The sequence below is a fragment of the Narcine bancroftii genome, chromosome 2 (genome assembly GCF_036971445.1).
Source record: "Narcine bancroftii isolate sNarBan1 chromosome 2, sNarBan1.hap1, whole genome shotgun sequence".
Classification (NCBI taxonomy): Eukaryota; Metazoa; Chordata; class Chondrichthyes; order Torpediniformes; family Narcinidae; genus Narcine; species Narcine bancroftii.
In genome coordinates this window covers 310099071-310120112 of record NC_091470.1, presented here as the reverse complement: position 1 = coordinate 310120112, position 21042 = coordinate 310099071, and the positions used below count along the sequence as shown (strand labels likewise).

General features: G+C 43.5%; 1 protein-coding gene across 1 annotated transcript in view; it reads right to left on the bottom strand.

Moving 5' to 3' along the window:
• klhl14 (kelch-like family member 14) overlaps positions 1–21042 on the bottom strand; it is a 172520-nt gene that overhangs the window by 112496 nt on the left and 38982 nt on the right. The gene's annotated exons all lie outside the window — the stretch shown is intronic.

Sequence of the window (21042 nt, the reverse complement as noted above, 5' to 3'; positions counted from 1 at the left end):
GGCAGGATGTCCTCCCCATTGTGCTTCATTCTATTCAGTCACCTCTATGACCAATGCTACACCTCATGAGCTTCTATTCACCTTCAAAAGAAAGTCGGCATCGGGAACTACACTCCCAGTCTGGCTCACCACTCCTGGTCCAGTCCTTCTTAAGAAGCTCGTGAGGAGAAGTAAGACTGACCCCCTGGTGGAAAGGGTGAAACTGCTCCACACCAATCCCAGGTACGCCTATGTGGGGTACCTGGATGGCAGGGAAAATACATCTCCATCAGGGACCTGGCACCTGTCCAAACAGAGGGTCCATTGCCTCAAGTGCCCTTCAAGCCATGGAGTTCATTCTCGCCACCCCCAGTCAGTGCCTCGGGGAATCCAGTTCAGGAAGAAAGTGCACCCCCTGTTGTTGAGCTGGAGACCCAACCTCCCTTTCTTCCCTCACAAGGGGAACAAGAGACCCAAGGAGTCCAAAGCCCCCTCCCCCCCCCCCCCCGGTGCTCCACCAGGATCTCCGGACCCCCAGACCACTTAAACTTGTAAATTTGTAAATAACTGTATATTTTGTTTACCACTTGTTTCTGAACCCATGTTCTCTGTCTTCATATACAGACCCTAAATTCTATACGAAGGGGTGAATGCAGTGAACTGGGGTTCATTGGTAGGGTGTTGCGCTGATGGCTGACCCCACCTCCTGGCTCTGCCCCCATCTACCTACATATAACCCTGGTTTCCCGCCTAAACCCAGAACTCCTCTGAAGACTACTGTGAGACTCTACCCTTAGTTGTAAGCTAATAAAAGCATTCGTTCTCTCTCCAATCTTGAGAACTTTTATACACGCGACAAGGATTTCATCCAGTAATGGACGGGGAAGCCAATGACATCATGAAGGCTTTCAAAAAGTTCAAGCAGAAGTGCAACCTGGCATTCAAAAGTTTCCTCAAGGGAATCACACCAGAGGAAAAGGTTAATTACATCCTTCTTTGGATGGCAGAGCAAGGACTAGACCTGTTTAATAGCAGGAAGCTGGCTGAGGAGGGAGAAAATAACCAAGAAAGGATATTATAAAAATTTTCCTCTTATTCCTCCAACCATAGAATAAAGCGATACGAGATCCAGGGATTAAAACAAGAACCTGAGGAGACAATAGATAATTTCCTCACAGGGCAAAAGAACATTGCAACAAAATGCAAGTTCAAAAAAATAGAGGAGAGAATAGTCGGCCAACTAACTGTGCTCATCCTGAAGGGCAGAAAACTCATAGGAAAAAACAGCTTGAAATTAGCAGATGCCGTAGACGCAGCTAGGACCTTTGAAGCCACTAGGAGGCAAATGCAATCCCTCTCTGTGCAGCCCAATATTCAGTGACAGAAAGGTTGGTGCCATAAAACACACACAGAGAACGCTGCAGACATCTGAGAACTGTAAGAGGTGCGGCAGACTATACCCCTTCGATGACCACAAGAAATGCCCTGCGTATGGTTCGAAGTGCAGGACCTGTGAGAAGGTAAATCACTGGGAAAAGATGTATAGATCTGATAAGAAAAGAGAGAGAAACCAAGAATACAGAAGGAAAGTACACCACGTCAAGGGAAGTGACAGCAGTGACTCCGATTCACTGACACTCGGCATTAAAACAATACTCCATGAGATGTCCAAGAAAAGTAAGGGGAAAAAAATGAATTACACACCACGATCCAAATAAAAAGAAAGATCGGAAACAAACCAACAACATTCAATTTGAAAATAAAGTGGATACAGGATCACAAAGCAACATCCTCGCGCTTAGACTGTACCCTCAGATGCTCCCCGAGTACATGGTGAATGGGTACCTGAAGAAAGGCACACTAGAAGCCATAAATATCACATTCACAGCCTACAGTGTCCCCATAATTAAACAACTAGGAAAAGTCCTAATAAAAGGCAGACATAAAGGAAATAGCATCATATGCACATTCTTTGTGGTTGACGCCAACAGACCAGCAATCCTAGGCATGAATAATTGTCAGGAATTACAGCTAATCTCTGTAAACAACGAGATCAGGGAGAAGGAAATGTCCAAGAGGATCAATAGCACCATTCCCTCCGATCACAAACAAGGCCAAACTCATGGACATGTACCCTGAATGCTTTGATGACACAGTCGGTTGCTTTGGAAATTTCAAATACCAATGCAAACCAATAATCCATGCTCCACAGAAGGTGCCAATAGAGATGAAACAAAGGCTAGAGCAGGAGCTTGAAGAAGTGGAAGAAAAACAAGCGATAGTGAAAGTGGTAGCACCAACCTACTGGTGAACTCCATTGTAATAAAGGAAAAACTGAATGGCCACCTGAGGATGTGTCTGGACTCCAAAATCAAACCAAGCAATCAAAAGAGGTCACTATCCAACACCAACGCTGGAAGACATCACTTCTGGAGTAGCAGGATCCAAAACCTTTAGCAAACTAGATGCAAAGAATGCATATTGGAACATAAAGCTGAATGAAGAATCAACACTGCTCACAACATTCAATACTCCATTCAGCCGGTACAAGCTCCTGCGACTACCTTTTGCCCTAAAGGTGAGCCAAGACGTCTTCCAGCAAAAGATAGATGAGACCTACAGAAGATGCAAGGGCACTGTTGGCATCGCAGATGACATCCAGATCTTTGGTAGAGATGGGAAAACCCACGACCTTCACCTACACAAAGTCATGGAGAGAACATGAGGGGCCGGCATCAAACTCTATGTAGACAAATGCATCATTAAGGAGAAGGAGAGCCAATTCTTTGGAATGGTGTACACCTGAAGGGGTCAGGCCAAGCCCAGAGATGATACAGCCATTGCTGAAATAGACCACCCAAAGGACATAAAGGAACTAATAACCTTCCTTGGCCCAGTCCAGTACACGAGTTCCTTCACCCCACACGTCAGACCACATAGCCAACCTCAGAGAGTTGCTGAAAGAGGATGTGGAGTTTCAGTAGTCACCATCGCATCAGCAAGATTTCGACAAGCTTAAGGAAGTGGTCTGCAGAGAATAGAAATAAGTTATGATGACAGAAAAAAAGCTGTCACATTACAAGTAGATGCTTCCATCAGAGGCCTTAGAGCAGCATTGATGCAGGAAGGAAAACCGATAGCTTTTACCTCAAAGGCTCTGACAACAGCAGAGACCCAATATGCCATTATTGAAAGAGAGCTGTTGGCAGTCGTATATGGATGTGAGAAGTTTCACAAATTCCTCTATGGGAGACTGTTTGTGGTAGAGAGTGATCATCGCCCACTGAAACACATCCAGAAAAAGAACCTAAGCAAGGCACCAGCCAGACTACAGAGGCTACTCCTCCGGCTCCAATGTTATGACTTCACATTGAAATACAGGCCAGGAAAGGAAATGGTGCTCGCCGATGCCTTGGAATGTCTTTCCCCAAACAAAAAATATTAAATAAAGGACGTGGAGATCAAGATACATCACTGAGTCAGTAACAAACTAAACCATATTAATCATAAAGTACAAGGTGCTGCAGCTGCTATCACAACAGGTGATACTGGGATGACCAGAAAGGATAAAATGGGTATAGCCTACAATACATCAGTATTGGTCTATCAGGGATGACATATCCCTGGAGAATGGTGTTCTGCTGGCAGAGTCTCGGCTGATAATACCAGAGACAATGAAAAAATAAATTCTCCAGAAAGTACACCAAGGCCACATGGGAATGGAGAAATGCAAATGCAGAGCAAAGTCAGCAGTTTACTGGACATCAAAAAAGCGGTGGCTATATGTCCAGCAGGCCAGAAATACACAAGAAAAGGAAGAGATGATTCCCGCTGAAATACCTGCCAGGCCATGGCGCACTGTGGGAGTCGACCTGTTCACAGAAAACCAAGAGTGGTATCTCATTGTGTCCAAATTCCCCTTCATCAGGAAAGTGAAGGACACGAGAGCACCATCCACTGCTGCAGCACGTGCGCTCTTCACAGAACAGAGGATACCCGAACAAGTGAGATGTGACAATGGGGCCCAATTCACCTCGCGTGAAATCAGAGAAATAGCCACAGATTATGGGTTCACCATCACTACATTATCACCATATTACTCCAAGGGCAATGGATTCATTGAGAGGCACGTGCAGACAATTAAACACACTCTCACTAAGTGTCGAGAGACAAAGGAAGACCCTTACTGTGGACAGCCGCTTCTATTGGCTGTCTGCACCCGCTCCAGCCACTGTACTCACTACGATGTTATTGTGCATGTGCAAGTTCCCGCAAAGTGCACTAGCTGAAAAAGGAAACGGAGCTCAGGTGGTGGCGGACGCCATTTCCAGGGGCTCCTATTATTCATTGTATTTGTGGAATTTAACAGTAAAGCATTCGTCAGAGGTTGCAGCTTTGTGTTGTCTGGTTATTCGATGGATCAACAAACATGGTGTCAGAAGTCTGAACCTGAAGTCTTCAAGTGAAAAGTGAGTAACCAAGGCCATGTTTGCAATACATTTGTGAAGGCCTGACAGGCTCATGTTTGAAGGCAACGTGGCTGAGAATTGGTGTGTATTCGAACAAGAATACGACATTTTCATTGCGCCAGCGCATAGTGATGTCTGCCCAAGTCAAAGCGTACATTTTACTAAATTTAGCGGGCTCTGAGGCCATCAAAAGGGAAAGGTCATTTATATATGCAAAATGAGGTGTATGAAGTGGGTATTGTTATCAGGCCTGCTGAGTCACAAGAGGACCCAGAGTATTTAAAAAGAAAATTTTTCAAGAAATGTGCAATCCACAAAAGAACTTAACGATGGAAAGGCACAGATTTAATACCAGAAACCAAAGGCCTGGCAAGTCAATTCAATCATACGTCAGTGACCTAAAAATCAGAGCAAGGACCTGAGACTTAGGAGAGCACTGTGATTAGTTGATTAAAGGCAGGATGGTCTGTGGCATCTGTGATGAAGGCATGAGAAAGGCACTGCTGCGTTACAATGAACTAATGATTGCAAAGACCATCTCCACGTGTCTGACTTATGAAACCATGGAAGAGAACGACAGAAAGCTAACCTCTCCACAGCAGCAAGGCATGAGCATAGATGCGGTCCAGGTGGGACCTGCGAACAGGCAGTGGCCGGAAGCCAGAAGAAGACGAAGCCAACCAAGCCCTGCTACAATCTCATCCAGGACGGAGTGTGGCAACTGTGGTGGCGACCATGTGGCAAGATGAGAGATGTGCCCGGCATTTGGCCAGCTGTGCAGAGCATGCCAGAAAAGGAACCATTTCAGCAGATGCTGCAGAGCTCAGCAGCAACTCACCCCGAGACCCATATACAGGATGATTAAGCAGTTGGAACCTGAGCAAGGACAAACCAACTCAGATGACGAGTATTACGCTGATGGATTGATCTGCAGACAGCAGGAGACCCAGCAAGAATCAGAAGGAATAATGACAAACAATGGTAAAGCAACAGATATGAAAGTTGACACTGGAGCCAAGTGCAACATCCTGTCACGAAAATCATTCAACCTACGGAGAAAGTCAGAGCAGGTCATACCGTGCTCCGTCCACAAGGCTAGTGGCATACGGGTCAGCAAAATTAGAACCGATAGCACAGTGCGACTGCGGTGCTTCGTTCAAGGACAGCTGCACGTACAAACATTTTTCATAGTCCAAGAAAACGTCCTGCCTCTGCTGGGCCTGAGTGCAAGCATGGACGTAGGTCTTGTTTCGTTCAACAGAGAGGTACACCAGATAAGTCTGGCTGGAGATGATCTGACACACAGAATACTTTCTGAGCACAATGACCTTTTTACAGAAGAACTGGGAAAACTGCCAGTGACATACTCCATGCAGCTCGACCCAGAAGTGAGGCCCGTGGTTTGTCCGGCACATCGTATACCAATAGCAATGAAGGACAGGGTTAAGGCCGAGCTGGACAGGATCCAGGACCTGGGCGTGATTGCCCCAGTCTTCTAGCCCACCAAGTGGGTGTTCTCCATAGTGGCTGCTAAGAAGAAAGTCAGACAGGAGGTCCGGATCTGCATCGACCCGATGGACCTCAATCCAGATTTAAAATGACCACACCATCCAATGTATACTGTGGAGGAAGTTGCCACACAGATGGCCAACACAACCATTTTTTCAGTTTTGAATGCAAAGAATTCCTTCTGGCAAATCAAACTCGATTAAAAGTCATCACTGCTGACCACATTCAGCACAAGTTTCGGCCGATACAGTTTCCTCCGAATGCCATTTGGAATCAATTCAGCCAGTGAAGTATTTCATAGATCAACTGAGCAAATTTTTGCGTGGTATCCCTGTGCCATCATTGTTGACAACATACTTGTAGGTGGCAAAGACTTGGAAGAACACGACGCAAATTTAGAAAAGGTACTTGACAGAGCCCGGAAGGTTCATCTTAAACTCAACCCCCGTAAGTGCAGGTTTTGGCTGAATCAGGTCGGTTATGTAGGCCATGTTTTCACAGGAGAAGGCCTGAAGGCGGACCCTTCAAAGACTAAAGTAAACATTGAAATGCCAGTACGACAGATGTGACAGCACTACGTTTCTTGGGCATGGTCAACAACCTGAGCAAGTTCATTCCTAACACCAGTGATCTTACCACCCCACTAAGGCAGTTGACACACAAAGATGTGGTTTGGTCCTGGCACAAGCAACAACAAAATGCATTCCACACATTAAAAAGGCATATGTCATGCCCACCTGTTCTATTGTACTACGAGGTGCGCAGACCAGTCATGCTAACCTGTGATGCATCACAGTATGGTCTGGGTGCAGCATGCCTGCAGGATGAGAAACCAGTGGCCTACGCATCCAGGTCATTCATCGCCAGAGACCAAATACATCCAAATAGAGGAGCTATTGGCAGTAGTTTTCACCTGCTCAAAATTTAACAACCACATTTATGATAGACCAGTGACTATAGACACAGACCACTTGCCTCTGGTCACAATTCTGAAAAAGCCAATCCATGTGGCCCTTGCACGATTACAGAGAATGATGCTCAGGCTTCAGAAATATAGCGTGACTTTAATTTACAAGTGCAGAAAAGAAATGCACTTAGATGATGCGCTATCTCGTGCTCCCAGAAAATACACGATCCAACAAGCTGAGGAAGAGGACACGTTTGATATAATGACAGTAATGCATATCTCCTCCTCCCGGCTGGATGAACTGAGACAGCACACGGCTGAAGATACAACTTTGAGGACCCTGAGCACTTTTATCAGGGACGGCTGGCCTGACAAGCAGTGCAGCCTTCTACCTGAAATGCAACCCTACTTCCCAGTCCAGGATGAATTATTCATCGATGAAGGAATCTCAGTGAAAGGCCTGAGAGCAGTAGTTCTGAGTTCACTGCAAAACATTTATGTCAACATCCTGCATAGAGGGGCAGAAACAACCAAACACAGGGCTAGAGACATAGTTTTTTTGGCTAGGGATGACTGAGGACATAAACCAGGAGGTACAAGCTTGCTCGGTGTAATAGCACCAAACCGCACCAACAGTAAGAGCCACTGCAGCTTCACTTGGTGCCAGACCTCCCCTGGTCAACTATGGCAACAGACATCTTCGAGTGGCACAGTCAATAGTATTTGGTTCTTGTCAATTCATATTCTGGATGGTTTGAGATAGACCTTTATCCCAACGTCACCTTGTCGGCAGTCATTATCAAGCTAAAAAGACACTTTTCAGTGCATGGGGCTTCCTATAGTCTACTGTCAGACAATGGCACCCAGTTCACCAGTGAGAAATTCAGACGCTTTGTAACAACATGGGATTTCAACCACATCACTAGCAGCCCGGAGTACCCACAGTCAAACAGATTGGCTGAAAGAGCCGAGAGGAGCACAAAGCAACTCATGGAGAAAATCCACAGGGAAAATACAGATGTATTCCTAAACCTGCTGAACGTAAGGAACATCCCTGGCGACACTGTATTAGGTTCTCCGACACAACGACTCATGTCCAAGCAGACCCGAAAGAAATTAAATCCCAACTGCTGAACAGGAGGCTAATACAGAAAAGGTGCTATGACAGAAACAACCGGCCGCTCGTGCCATTAGCAGAAGGGCAAGTCATAAGGATGCAAACTCCACAAGGCTATGACATACGGGCATAGTCTAAAGGAACTGCCAGGAGCCCAGGTCATACCTGGTAAAATCAGAAGTAAGGGTGTATCAGAGAAACTGATGACACATCTTTCCTGTAAGGGAGCCAGCCCCATCCCGAACCATTCCTAATGAGACTATAAACCAGGATCTGGAACATGAACTCAGGGTAGGGAGAGCTCCCTCAGTAACAACCCATGAAACAAATGGCCACAACCCTGAGACCACTGATGGCACATCCTTCCAAGCTGAAGCACCCCAAGCATCCACTTCCACCAATGGCTACTACATAACACGCTTCGGGCGCCTGGGCTGACTGTTCACTGCTGAACTATAATTATTGTGATGTCCAACACCTACGTGGATTGAGGTGTGTGAAAGGGGTTGCCCAAGAAAAGTGATGTTGAAAGCGTTTCTATTCGCTGTCTGCACCCGCTGTGGAATTTAACAGTAAAGGATTCATCAGAGGTTGCCGTTTTGTGTTGTCTGGTTATTCGATGCATCAACAAACACTTACCTTGCTCTTCTGTCACTGACCAGCACCCTTGAGGGCCGACATGAAATCCCCAGCAGAGCGTCTGAATGGCAGAAAGTACAAGACAACCCTGGCAAGCAAAATCTATGCACCAGATGATAAGAGGAAATAAGAAGAAAGTTGACTAACATACAAGAGGGAAGTCATCAACATTACAATAAACATGTACAAACACTACCAGAACTCTTCAGAGGGCAGCATGTGCATGTTCAAGAGCCAGTGATAAAAACCTGGGGTCCAGCAAAGATTGTTAGAAAAGCTTAGATGCCAAGGTCAAACATCAATGAGACAGAATCTGGCAGGCAGCGGAGACGAAACAGGACCCACATACGCCCAACACCAGATCTGACACAGAAAGCACCAGAAGCACCAGCAGCTTCTGTAATTCCAACAACTTGTGAGGGAACGTGAGGCAAAACCCAACCAACACAGTAGGCAGCAGGAGAACTGCAGAACCAAACAGTTACTACAAAGTCTACGAGGTGGAGAAGCAACATCCGACCACCAGTGCAATTCCGCTGAAAAGAATATAGATCCGCAAATGTGTAAATAGAAGTTAATTCTTAATTGCAATTGCAGATAAAGAAGCAGTAATGATTTATTTTAAGAAACTAAATTATAATAAATTTAAAAAAATTTTTTTTAAGAATGAGGGATGATATATACTGAGGAAATCTGGGACTATTTTATGCTAGAGCATGAACACTAACATGGTAAAAGCCACATCACATGAGAGTGGTGTATGCATGGTGAGAGACATTGTATCTATACATGATTTAGTAGCCTGATGCAAGTAAATAAATGTGCTGTAAACTTTGTGGTGGTACACCACTGGCCTACTGCAGGGGGCGACCTCTGTACCTGCAGAAGAGCATGGGGAAAAGTCAACACCTGGCTAGCTGACAATCAGCAGACCTGAATGGACCAAGCCTCACCCGGTCGGCTGTCAATCACCCTCCGGGATATAAGCCAGTCGGCCCTTCGAAGACAGTCTCAGAGCTTGCAACAGCATTCCTCATAGCCAGCTCTGTGGAAGTTTATGTCGAATAAAGCCTGTAGAACAGACATGTTTTGTGTGTTTGCTTCTGTTCGATAGCGCACCACAAACTTACAAGCCTTTCTTGTGTTTATTAAGACTTGAGATGATACAACCCTGACACAACAACTAACGAGGTCCTAAAATGTTGGTTACTCTTTACTCAGGTGAATGCTACATGCCCTGCTGAATTTTTTTGTGCATTGAACACGCCCCAGCAGCTGCAGACATTCTTGTTTAAGTTGATGAACTGACAAGTGATTTCAGCATTTTATGTTTATATTGAAGCTTTTCTGATGTAATTAACATTAGTTTAAATGTTTCAAATTTCTTTTAAGCACATGCATGCCCTTCAAAGACATTTAATTGTGAAATCTCATTATAATATTATAATTTTTCAACAGCATTATTATTTTACAATAGGCCCTGGGTGACTTTGAAATTTGTGAGTGTCAAAGATGCTGTAACAGATCCTGCCCCAAGGGCAGGAGTACATTGGTCGTCAAAGCCTTGAGCTCTCCTGGAAAATTGGCCTGTGTCCATGATGGGCAAGGGAAAGCAGTGTTCTCTGAAATCTGCCCCACATTTTTACAGTTTTAAAACACTTCAGTAAAGCACTTTAGGACATTCTAAGGTCCATCCCAAAAGGGAAAGAGAGAGGATCTAGAAGAGATTTATCAGGATGCTGCCTGACAGGTAAGGAGAGGTTGGACACACATGAGTAATTTTTTTCTGGAGCATCAGAGGCTGAGGGGAGGGTGACTTGATTGTGCTCTTTATTCACAGGGTGGTGGTTGGCTGGAACAGGTTGCCGGGCTAGTGGTGGAAACAGATACGATAGCAGTGTTTAGGAGGCTTTTACATAGACACTTGAATATGCAAGGAATGGAGGGCTAAATTAACTGTTCCTGTACTTCTATATTCTAGAAGCATGTCTTCTTTCTCTTTCACAGCTGCTGTCATATTAAACTTGAATGATCCAAAAAAAAACAAACAATTAAGAACCATTCCCAGTATGACTATCCACTCAGAAAATGATGTCATCTTTGCGGCGCACATTTAAGTAAGGGAAAAACACACAGAAATGTTGCAGGTGCTCAGCCCGTCCTGTAGCAACCTTAGATTTACGAGGAATAAATTGGGACAATTTGTTTTTTGGGCAGGATGTAGAAGAGAAATGGAGGTTCTTAAAGGTGAGATTTTGAGGGTCCAAATTTTTTATGTTCCTGTTAGGATAAAAGGCAGAGTCAAAAGTTTGAGAGAGCCATGGTTTTCAAGGGATATTGGAAACTTGGTTTGAAAAAAAGAGAGATATATAATAAATATAAGAAACAAGGAAAAAAGATGTTCAGAGAATACATTGAATTAAAAAGAATCTTAGGAAAGAAATGAGAAAAGCTAAAAGAAGGTATAAGGTGGCTATAGCAAACAGGGTGAAAATAAATCCAAAAGGCTTCCACAAATATGTTAATGGCAAAAGGAGAGCGAAGGCCCCTTAGAGAATCAGAGCTGACAACTGTGTGTGGACTCAAAAGAGATGCGGGAGATTTGGAACAATTTCTTTGGCATTCACAAAGGAGAAGGATATTGAATTGTGTGGAGTAAAGGAAGCAAAGAGGGTAATTATGGAAACTGTAGTGATTAAGAAAGAGGTAGTACTGGAGCTTTTGAAGCATATTAAGGTGGATAAGTCTCCAGGTCCCGACAGGATGTTCCCCAGGACCTTGAGAGAAGTTAGTGAGGAAATAGCAGAGGCTCTGGCAATGATTTTTCAAATGTCATTAGAGATGGGTATCGTGCCGGAGGATTGGCGTGGTGCACGTGGTTCCTTTGTTTTAAAAGGGTTTGAGGAGAAAGCCTAGCAATTATTGGCCTGCAAGTTTGACGACTGTGATAGGTAAATTAATGGAAAGCGTTCTTAGAGAAAGTATATACAGTAAAACCCCGTAACAATGTGGTAGTTGGGGTCCAAGATTTCATCGTGCATTACAGCCAAATTGCAGAACAGATGCATATATGTCAGAGTGCCTATGGATAATTAAACCCAAATATTACCAGTTTTCGAAGTATCTGCTATCTATAACTAACAATTTTAATGAAAGAAAGCAAGCGCATTCTTTTAATATTGGTATTCTGAATTTTCATCAACTTATTTGCAAAGTTTGGGGTCCACAGATACCCACGCTATAAGCGATTCCTCTGATTAATGAATCACATTCTAACAAGGTTTCAATGTATAAGAATCTGGAGAGACAGTGTCTGATAAGGAACACTGAACATGGATTTGTGTGTGGAAGTTCATGTTTGACCAATCTTGTTGAATTTTTTTTGAAGAGGTGACTATGAACATTGATGAGGGTAGAGCAATGGGTGCTGTCTATATGGACTTCAGTAAGGCCTTCAATAAGGTTCTGCGTGGAATATTACTTAGAACAGTTGAGTCATTAGGTATTAACTTTGAGATAGTCAAATGGATTCAACAGTGGCTGGAAGGGAGATGCCAGAGAGTCATAGTGGATAACTGTTTGCCTGCCTGGAGGCCAATGACAAGCGGGGTGCCTCAGGGATCTGTATTGGGTCCTTTACTGTTTCTCATATACATTAATGATCTGAATGATGGGGTGGTAAATTGGATTAGTAAATATGCAGATGATAGTAAAATGGGAGGAATTGTGGATAATGAAGAAGGTTTTTAGATTGCAGAGGGATTTGACTGCTTAGAAGAGTGGGCTGAAAGATGGCAAATGGAGTTTAATACTGAGAAGTGTGAAATGCTTCATTTTGGAAGGAATAATCAAAACAGGACATGCATAGGAGGGCATTGAGGAATGCAGTGGAGCAGAAAGATCTAAGAATAACAGTGCATTGTTCCCTAAAGGTAGAATCTCATATGGATAGGAAGGTGAAGAAGGCTTTTAGTATGCTGACCTTTATCAATCGAAGCATAGAATACAGGAATTGGGAAGTGATATTGAGACTGTTCAAGGCATTGGTGAGGGCAAATTTAGAATGCTGTGTGCAGTTCTGGTCACTGAATTATAGGAAGGATATCAACAAGGTAGAGAGAGTGCAGAGAAGATTTAAGAAAATGTTACCTGGGTTTCAGCATCTAGATTACAAAGAAAGATTAAGCAGATTAGGCCTTTATTCATTGGAGCATAGAAGGTGGAGAGCAGATTTGATAGAGGTATTTAAGATTATGAGGGGGATAGATAGAGTTGATGTGGATAGGCTTTTTCTCTTGAAGGTAGGAGTGCTTGAAACAAGAGGTCATGAGTTAAGAGTTAAGGGGCAAATGTTTAGAAGTAACATGAGGGGGAACTTCTTCACTCAGAGAGTGGTGGCTGTATGGAATGAACTTCTGAGAAAAGTAGTGGCGGCAGGGTCCATTTTGTCATTTAAGGAAAAATTGAATAGGTATATGGATAGGAGGGGAATGGGCAAGGTTCAGGTAGATGGGACTAGAGGAGAGTATTTAATTTGGTGGGAACTAGAAAGGCCAAAATGGCCTGTTTCCGTGCTCTAATTGTAATATGGTAATATATTTTCAATGTTTCGGACCTGAGCCCTTCCTCAAGCAAAGAACAGGAAGGCATCTGAATAAAGACTTCAGAATGGGAGGGGAGGAACCCAGATCAACAGCCAAAAGGTATTAATTGGAGATGATAAGAGGAAAGGTAAGAATATATTTTTGCTCTGTGAAAGGAGATAGAGGGAAAAGGGGAGAAAGAAAAAGAGAGATAGAGAGACACACACAGACAGACAGAGGTGGGTGAAGGAAAAAAGGGTAAGGGGGGGGAGGGTGGTTTTAACAGAAATAGAAGTCGATGTTAATGCTATCGGATGGAGGGTGCCCAGATGGAAGATGAGGTTGTTTCTCCAATTTGCAGGTAGTCTCAGTCTGGCAGTGCATGAGACCATGGACAGACAATGAAAAACAAAGAAATGGAATGGGGAATTGAAATGGAAGGCCACTGGGAGATCCATGCTTTTGCAGTGGATAGAGCCGAGGTGCTCAACAAAACAATCTTCTAGTCTGTGTCTAGTCTCTCCAATGTAAAGGAGACCACAGTGGGAGCACTGGATGCAGTAGATGACCCCTGCAGATTCACAAATGAAATGTTGCTTCACTTGGAAGGACTGTTGGGGCCCAGAATGGTGGTGAGGAAATGTGGGTGCATGTAGAGCTCCTGTGCTCACTAGGGTAGGATCTAAGGGGATTATTGATGGACAGGGAGGAGTGGATAAGGGAATCGGAGGGAGTGGACCCTGTGGTGGGTGGAAAGGGAAGAAGAGTAGAATATATATCTGGAGGTGGAATCATATAGTAGATGGCAGAAATGGCAGAGGAGAATATGCTGGACGTGTGGGCTGGTGGGGGTGTTAGGTAAGGACAAGGGGAATGAATCCGGTCTTGGTTGCACGTGGGGGCAGAGGTGTCCAGGGCAGATGTGCAGGTAATAGAGGATATGTATGTGAGGGTCAAGTTGATGGTGGTAGAGGGAAACCTACATTGTTTGAAGAAGGACATCTCTGATGATCTGCCATGGAATTCCTCATCCTGGGAGCAGATGTAATGGAGACATAGGAATTGAGAGAATGAAATAGAATCCTTACAGGGGACAGGGTGGGAAGAGGTGTCATCAAGGTAACTGTGGAAGATGGCTTTGAGAATTTGTCTCCTGAGAAAGAGACAGAGAGATTTTTTAAAAAGGGGAATGCTGCTAGAGATGGGCCGTGAATTTGAGGTTGGGGTTAAAATTGGCAGCAAAGTGAATAAAATTTACGAGCTCATCATGGGTGCATGAGCCAGCATCAAAGTAGTCATCAATGTAGCAGAGGAAGAGTTGAGGGGCCTTGCCTGTGTAGGCTTGAAGCATGGATTGCACCACATAGCCAACAAAAAGGCCAACAAAGCTTGGGCCCATTCTTGTAAGGAAACTGTAGTTTAAACAGCACAATTTATCTAACTTAATAAGATTCTTTACACACAAAAATCCACTGAGAGTACTGAATCCCACAAGGCTATAGGATTATTATACTTCAGTTCTATAATTCTCAGCTATAGTAGAACTGCTTGCATCTCAAGATGTTTCAGTATAATCATGGGCGTACCACCTGGGGGAGGGGGGGCAGTGGGTGCAGCTGCACTCCCAAATTCAGACAAAACTGCGAGGCAAAGCAAGAAGGAAAAAAAATTGAACAGAGAAAACAAAACGATAAACAAATTAACCCAGTTGACATGAGCGGCCATTTTGTTAGCGGGCCGTCGAGCATGTGCGAAAGCAGCAAAATGGCGATGAGGCAAGGACTGTGCATCAGGAAAGCCGCTTCAAGGCTGGCTCTCTAAACGATCGAGGGGGGCAGGAGATCCTGTCCGACCTTTTCCCCATGTTTGTCCCTGTCTGTCTATTGTGGCAATTTGTGGAGAAATGGAGCAGCTGGCACCATTTGGCAATGAGTAGCCCTCAACTAACTCCAAGGGGCAGGCCATGGCACTAAGCCCCAGTTGGGAGGGGGGGTCCGGGCTCACACCAAGCCCCAGGCGGATGTTTTCAGCTCACTCCAAGCCCGTAGGCAAGGGGGTCTGGGCGCACATCAAGCCCTGGGCGGACATATCTGGGCTCACAACGAGTCCTTGGGCAGAAATGTCTGGGGTCACACCGAGCCCTGGGCGGGGTGCCTGGGGTCACACTGAGCCCTGGGCGGGGTGCCTGGGGTCACACCGAGCCCTGGGCGGGGTGCCTGGGGTCACACCGAGCCCTGGGCGGGGTGTCTGGGGTCACACCGAGCCCTGGGAGGGGTGTCTGGGGTCACACCGAGCCCTGGGGGGGTGTCTAGGTTCACACCAAGCCCCTGGCTAGGGTGGGGGGTGGGGGTGAGGTCCAGGCTAACACCGAGCCCCTGGGCTAAAGTATGCCAATGTATCTGTTGGCAAAAATGTTGACCAAATAATTGATATTTTTGCTTCTAAGAAAGGCAGAAAACAATATTTCTTTTAAGTTGCATGTTGTGTGATTAGTGCTAACTGTGTATCGTCAATTGATGAAAAGACTTTATTAGAAATTGGTACTTGTATTTTTATCTATGTAAAATTTCAGGCAAATCAACCCCTCTGCTCCCCTTAACCAAAGAGTCCCCATATGCCCATCAGTATAATTATGAAATGCATATCCATATGACAACGTCTTCCCCAAATAAAGCAGGGCACATTTAATCACAACTCAATCAGCATACACCCCAATAATCGGTAAAAACATAGAACATAGAATTCTACAGTGAATTCCTTTCACATTACCAAATGCAAATCCCAGAAGTCTCTCCCCAGTAGCATTGTGGGAGTACAATCCCCAGCAGGACTGCAGTGCCACATTATGGTGACTCACCTTCTCAAGGGCAATTAAGGATAGGCAAGAAATTAATGAACAGGGAATCCAAATAATTTGATTTAAGGGAGTCACGGAATCATACAGCATGGAATCAGGACCTTCAGCCCACCGTCTGTGCTGACAATCAAGCACCTATTTTTCAACTAATCATACCTTACAGATTTTACCCTCTCTACATTCTCACCAACCCTCTCCTGACAGTTGCTATCATTATACTAGGAGCAAGGTTCAGTGATCAATTAGGCTGTTAATGTTCACATTTTTGCAATGTGAGAGGGGTCCAGAGTACCCAAAGGAAACCCACAAGGTCACAGGCCAAATGTGCAAACTCCACGCAGAAAATGTCAAAGGTCAAGATTAAAATTGGGTCACAAAAATGGGAGGCAGCAGCATAACTAACTGCACCACTCTGTCAACGGGCAACAAACTTCAATATTCCTTTTAGTGTTACAGTAGTCTCCACGCCTCATGATCTTATATGTAGAATATTCTCATTTTCCAGAAAAAGGAAAATGAAAATTTGCAATTAAGTCATTCTGCAAAAGAATATTCACCTGACTGCATAAAATTAGAAATTATGGTTTATAAACTAAAAGGGAAAAATGCTTTTTGCATTAACATCAACCACGCTGGCATAATTTATCAATAGATTATCACCTATGGCATTACAATTATATCTTAAAAGGAACCTCAAATTATGAGATTACTTCAAACTCGAGAATAAATTGATCTGTTTTTCACAATCATAAACCAGTATCATTCATTAAGTGTCTTCTATTCAATAATGTTCTCCAGGTTTCCTAAAGATAGATCTTTTGTTTTTTGAGTTCATAGAGAAAGCCAATTTCCTAATGAACCTATTGGGCATATGTATATTAGGTCTAATTACCATAATAACTAAGATACTGTCTGTATTAGCATAATGATCCCCCTCCGTTTCATAGACTCGTACTTGGGGTTTGTCCTTAATGGAAAATGTGAAGACCTTAACACTGACGGTCTTTCTTGCCCCATTTATTCTTTGCCCCATTACACCGACAAGTAATAAGAGAAAAATAAGTGAAAGATATGTTCTGATCATTACCTAATAATAAAAGTAATTTGAGGAAGATGATTCCAATGCATAATCTTGTAATGTAATAAGAAAATAGTTGTTAAACATGTCAGTCACTTTGCTGCCATATTTTAAGTATTATTATCAAAATTGTCTTTTTAAGATAAACCTTGGACTAAAATACAGACCTTACTTCAGGAATTAATTTGAAGTTTCAAGATGGAAACATTTTAATGGGAGTTGAATTTTGATGTACTTCTTTCTTGACACAACACTGAAGCTTTAGTTGTTTTTGTGGTATGTTTTCGTTTTCAGACAACTATGCAAACTTAAATGTTTCATGGCTTATCCACATCTTCTCAAGGCTAAATTATTTTGTCTTTGCCTCCATTCTCTTCAGGTTCTCGCAAAACATGCAGAACACTCTGCAGCAAACAATGAGTTGCTGGAGGAACTCAACAGACTAGGCAGTATCCATGAGTAGATATGGTCAATTGAGGTTTCAGGTCAGGTCCCTCCATAAGAAGAATTGACTGACCATTTTTTCCCATGGATGCTGCTTATCCAACTGAGCCCCTCCACCTTCTCATTGACTGTTGCCAATAGCGTTTGCTTTCCAGAGAAGATTATAGTTCCTTAATGGATGTTTGAAGGTGAAAAGTGTCACTCTAAACCAAAGGTGCAATTCATTAGGTTGTTGATAAACTGTACCAACTGATCTTTGCACTAAATTAAGAAAATCCTAAGTATGAGTCCTTCACAACAAATACATTTGGTATAAATCATTTAGTTCACTTATAATTCGGAATGACTTTGACCATGAACTCCTGACAATAACTTAAAGCCATTCACAATTACCATTCTGTATTAATTTGCTAAATAACCTGGCGTGAAGATTTGATCCTCAAATATTCTTTTCCTCAATTGATAAAAAGTTCTGCTGGTGCTTTGAAGTTTACAGCGAATTTCATCAATGAAGGGGGTCTCCTGAGAAATGGAAAATGATTCATGTTTCCCAAATTCTCACATTGAACCTTTATTGTCAGTGAGCACAAGCAGGTTGGATGAAGTCCTCGGACTTGTAAATATTCAGTGTAAAGCACATCTTTTCATGAACTTTTTGTAAAGGAGTTGATGATATGCTGGAACTCAGCTTTGGACTATCCACAAATGCACGTGTTTGCATGCTGATACACTGTACTCCTATACGTCTCTCACACATAAACTAATTACACCAGGTACCCAATGCACCAGAAAGGTACCACTAATGCTGCATCTGCAAAATCCTCCAAATTCACTCAGTAGGATAAAATGATCTACAGGCAGTGTTCCCTGTACATCTACAGGGAATGCTGCCATCAGAGGGCAGGGGCAATCATCAAGAAAGAAAAAGTGTATATCATGGCTATTGTGATTTATGGTGTGGAAAAAAAAAAGATCCAAACCACCCAGCACACACTTTGTTCCCACTGCTGCCACTAGGAAAGATGTGTAGGCACCACAAGACTCACACCACCAGGTTCAGGAACAGCTGCCACCCCTCCAGCATCAGACTCCTCAATGACAAACTCTATCAGAGTCTCATTTAAGGACCCTTACTTGTGCACTTCTTACTTTTGTTCTCTCTGTATTGCACAATTTGTTTATATTCATTATAGGTTTACAGTTATTTTATTTGTTTACATGTTTACACTGTGTACAGTTTATTTATGCATTACCAATTAGTGGTAATTCTGTTGCACCTGCAGGAAAAAGGAATCTCAGAGTTGTATGTGATGTTATATATGTACTCTGATAGAGACCGGTCGCAGATTAGGAGATCGCTTCACCCAGCACCTCCTCTCTGTCCACAACAAAAGCGACCTCCCCATAGCCAACCATTTCAATTCTGAGTCACACTCTCACGTCTGTCCATGGCCTTTCACACTACCCCAGCCTGACCACCTGTAGATTGGAGGAACCACACCTCATTTTTCGTCTGGGCACCCTCCAACCCCAGGGCATGAACACTGAGTTCACTGCATTCCACTAATCAGCTTGCTTTTTCACCACCCCCCCCCCAACTGGTTATTCCAGTTCCTTTCTCTCTCCACCTAGCCTAGATTCCTCCCCCCCACCCTGTGGTGTTCCCCACTTCATCTCCCACCCTCACCACCCACCCCTCCCCCCCTTTTGTTCAGACATCTCTCATGTTCCCCTCCACCTTGATGAAAGGCTCAAGCCCGAAACGTTGATGATGTATCTTCATCTTTGCTACATAAAGGCACTGTTTGACCTGGTGAATTTCACCAGCATGTGTGTTTTTTCCCCACTTAACGAGAGTGCCAACAGAATCCTGTGTTTTACCCTTACCTGAAATCTGATCAACATCAGCATCCTTAACCAGATCGACATCTAAGCAATACATTCAATTGGGGAACTTGGGCAGACCATGATGTTGACATTTGAGTCACTGAAATAAGCATTCTATTTTGAGCTGTTGTGCGAAGAGATTACCACGCAGACCGCAGAGAAGATTCAGTGATATGATCTCAGCCTTCTTGAAACATTTTTCCTGACACTTTCGATTGCCTGGCCTTTACCCTCTCAAAGTGGAGAAGAGCTTTGGGGATGATGTTAAGAACAGACTCAATGCATCAGAAATGGACAAAGAACTATCAAACAGCAGTTCTTAACCTTTCTCTTTCTACTCACATGCTATCTTAAGTAATCACTATCTATCTATGGCATAGGGGATTTGTGGTTAGTTTGGGATTACTTAAGGTGGTATGTGAGTTGAAAAAAAGGGTTGAGATTCACTGTTATAAAAGAACTATACAATTATTACCACAAGTTCATAGAGAGCCATCACAATAACAGAGCGACGGTGCTTGGCACAGCGGCACTTATGCAATTAGCTGTGGGGATTGCTACTGCAATGGGAGCTTTGTTCCTGAATTTGAATTGGTTATTGGCCAGGGATCTGCACCTGATAAGGAGTGCAGGCTCCAGCTCACATTCTCTCCTCCCTCCTCTGTCAGGCAGCAGATGCAGGAGATGGAAACCACCAGCCTCCAGATTCAAGGACAGTTTATTTCCTGCATTATCATGCTCTTAAATGGACCTCTCCTTGGTGAAAGATGATGCTCTTGCACAGTTTTAATTGCACTTTTCTCTATAACCTGCATTGTGTCCTGGTGCCATTCCAACCTGCACTCTTTGGCTTACTGTAACAAATTTCTTGTACTTTTGCTTCATTATTGCATTACCTACTGCAGTTAAGTATGAGTTGACTTGCTTGGATAGCACACAAAGCTTTTCACTAAATTTTGGTTATCATGACAATAATCAATTCAATTAAAACAGAAATGGCAAGGAAAGCACAAATGTTAACCAACAGCTCTCATTAATAAGGTGGAAACAAACGGAGAACAGTTCTCTGAAATGTCCTGTAGTAAAACCAATGACAGCATGTAGGGTACCCGGTTGCAATGATAAATAAGAAATTTTATGCAAGACAGGCAAAGTTATGCTCCACATTTTTGCATCTATTTCGAGTTTAGCCTATCACACATGGCACAAATTGATCCTGGAAACTCAAAATATCTTGAAGGTACCTTTGGAAACATTATAGATAGCTATTGACTTTTGGTGCTTGTTCTTTAATTGTACTAAAGCAGGTGTTGTATGTTTCTTTAAGAATGATCTGCAATAATATAAAAACAGATACCGAAGAGCTCCTTTGTTGTTGTGAGGGTTCTCAGGTGGGATAGCAGCTATGGATAGCACCGCACTGCTGAAAGCTTCCCATCTTGTATACTTACCCAGCATTTTGAACAATAATGCCTGCTACCTATTGAAGGAATCACGCTGCTTTTTGGATAATATAGTTGTTAAGCTCAAATACAAATGAACAATAATTTAACGCAATACCTGCAAATAAAGT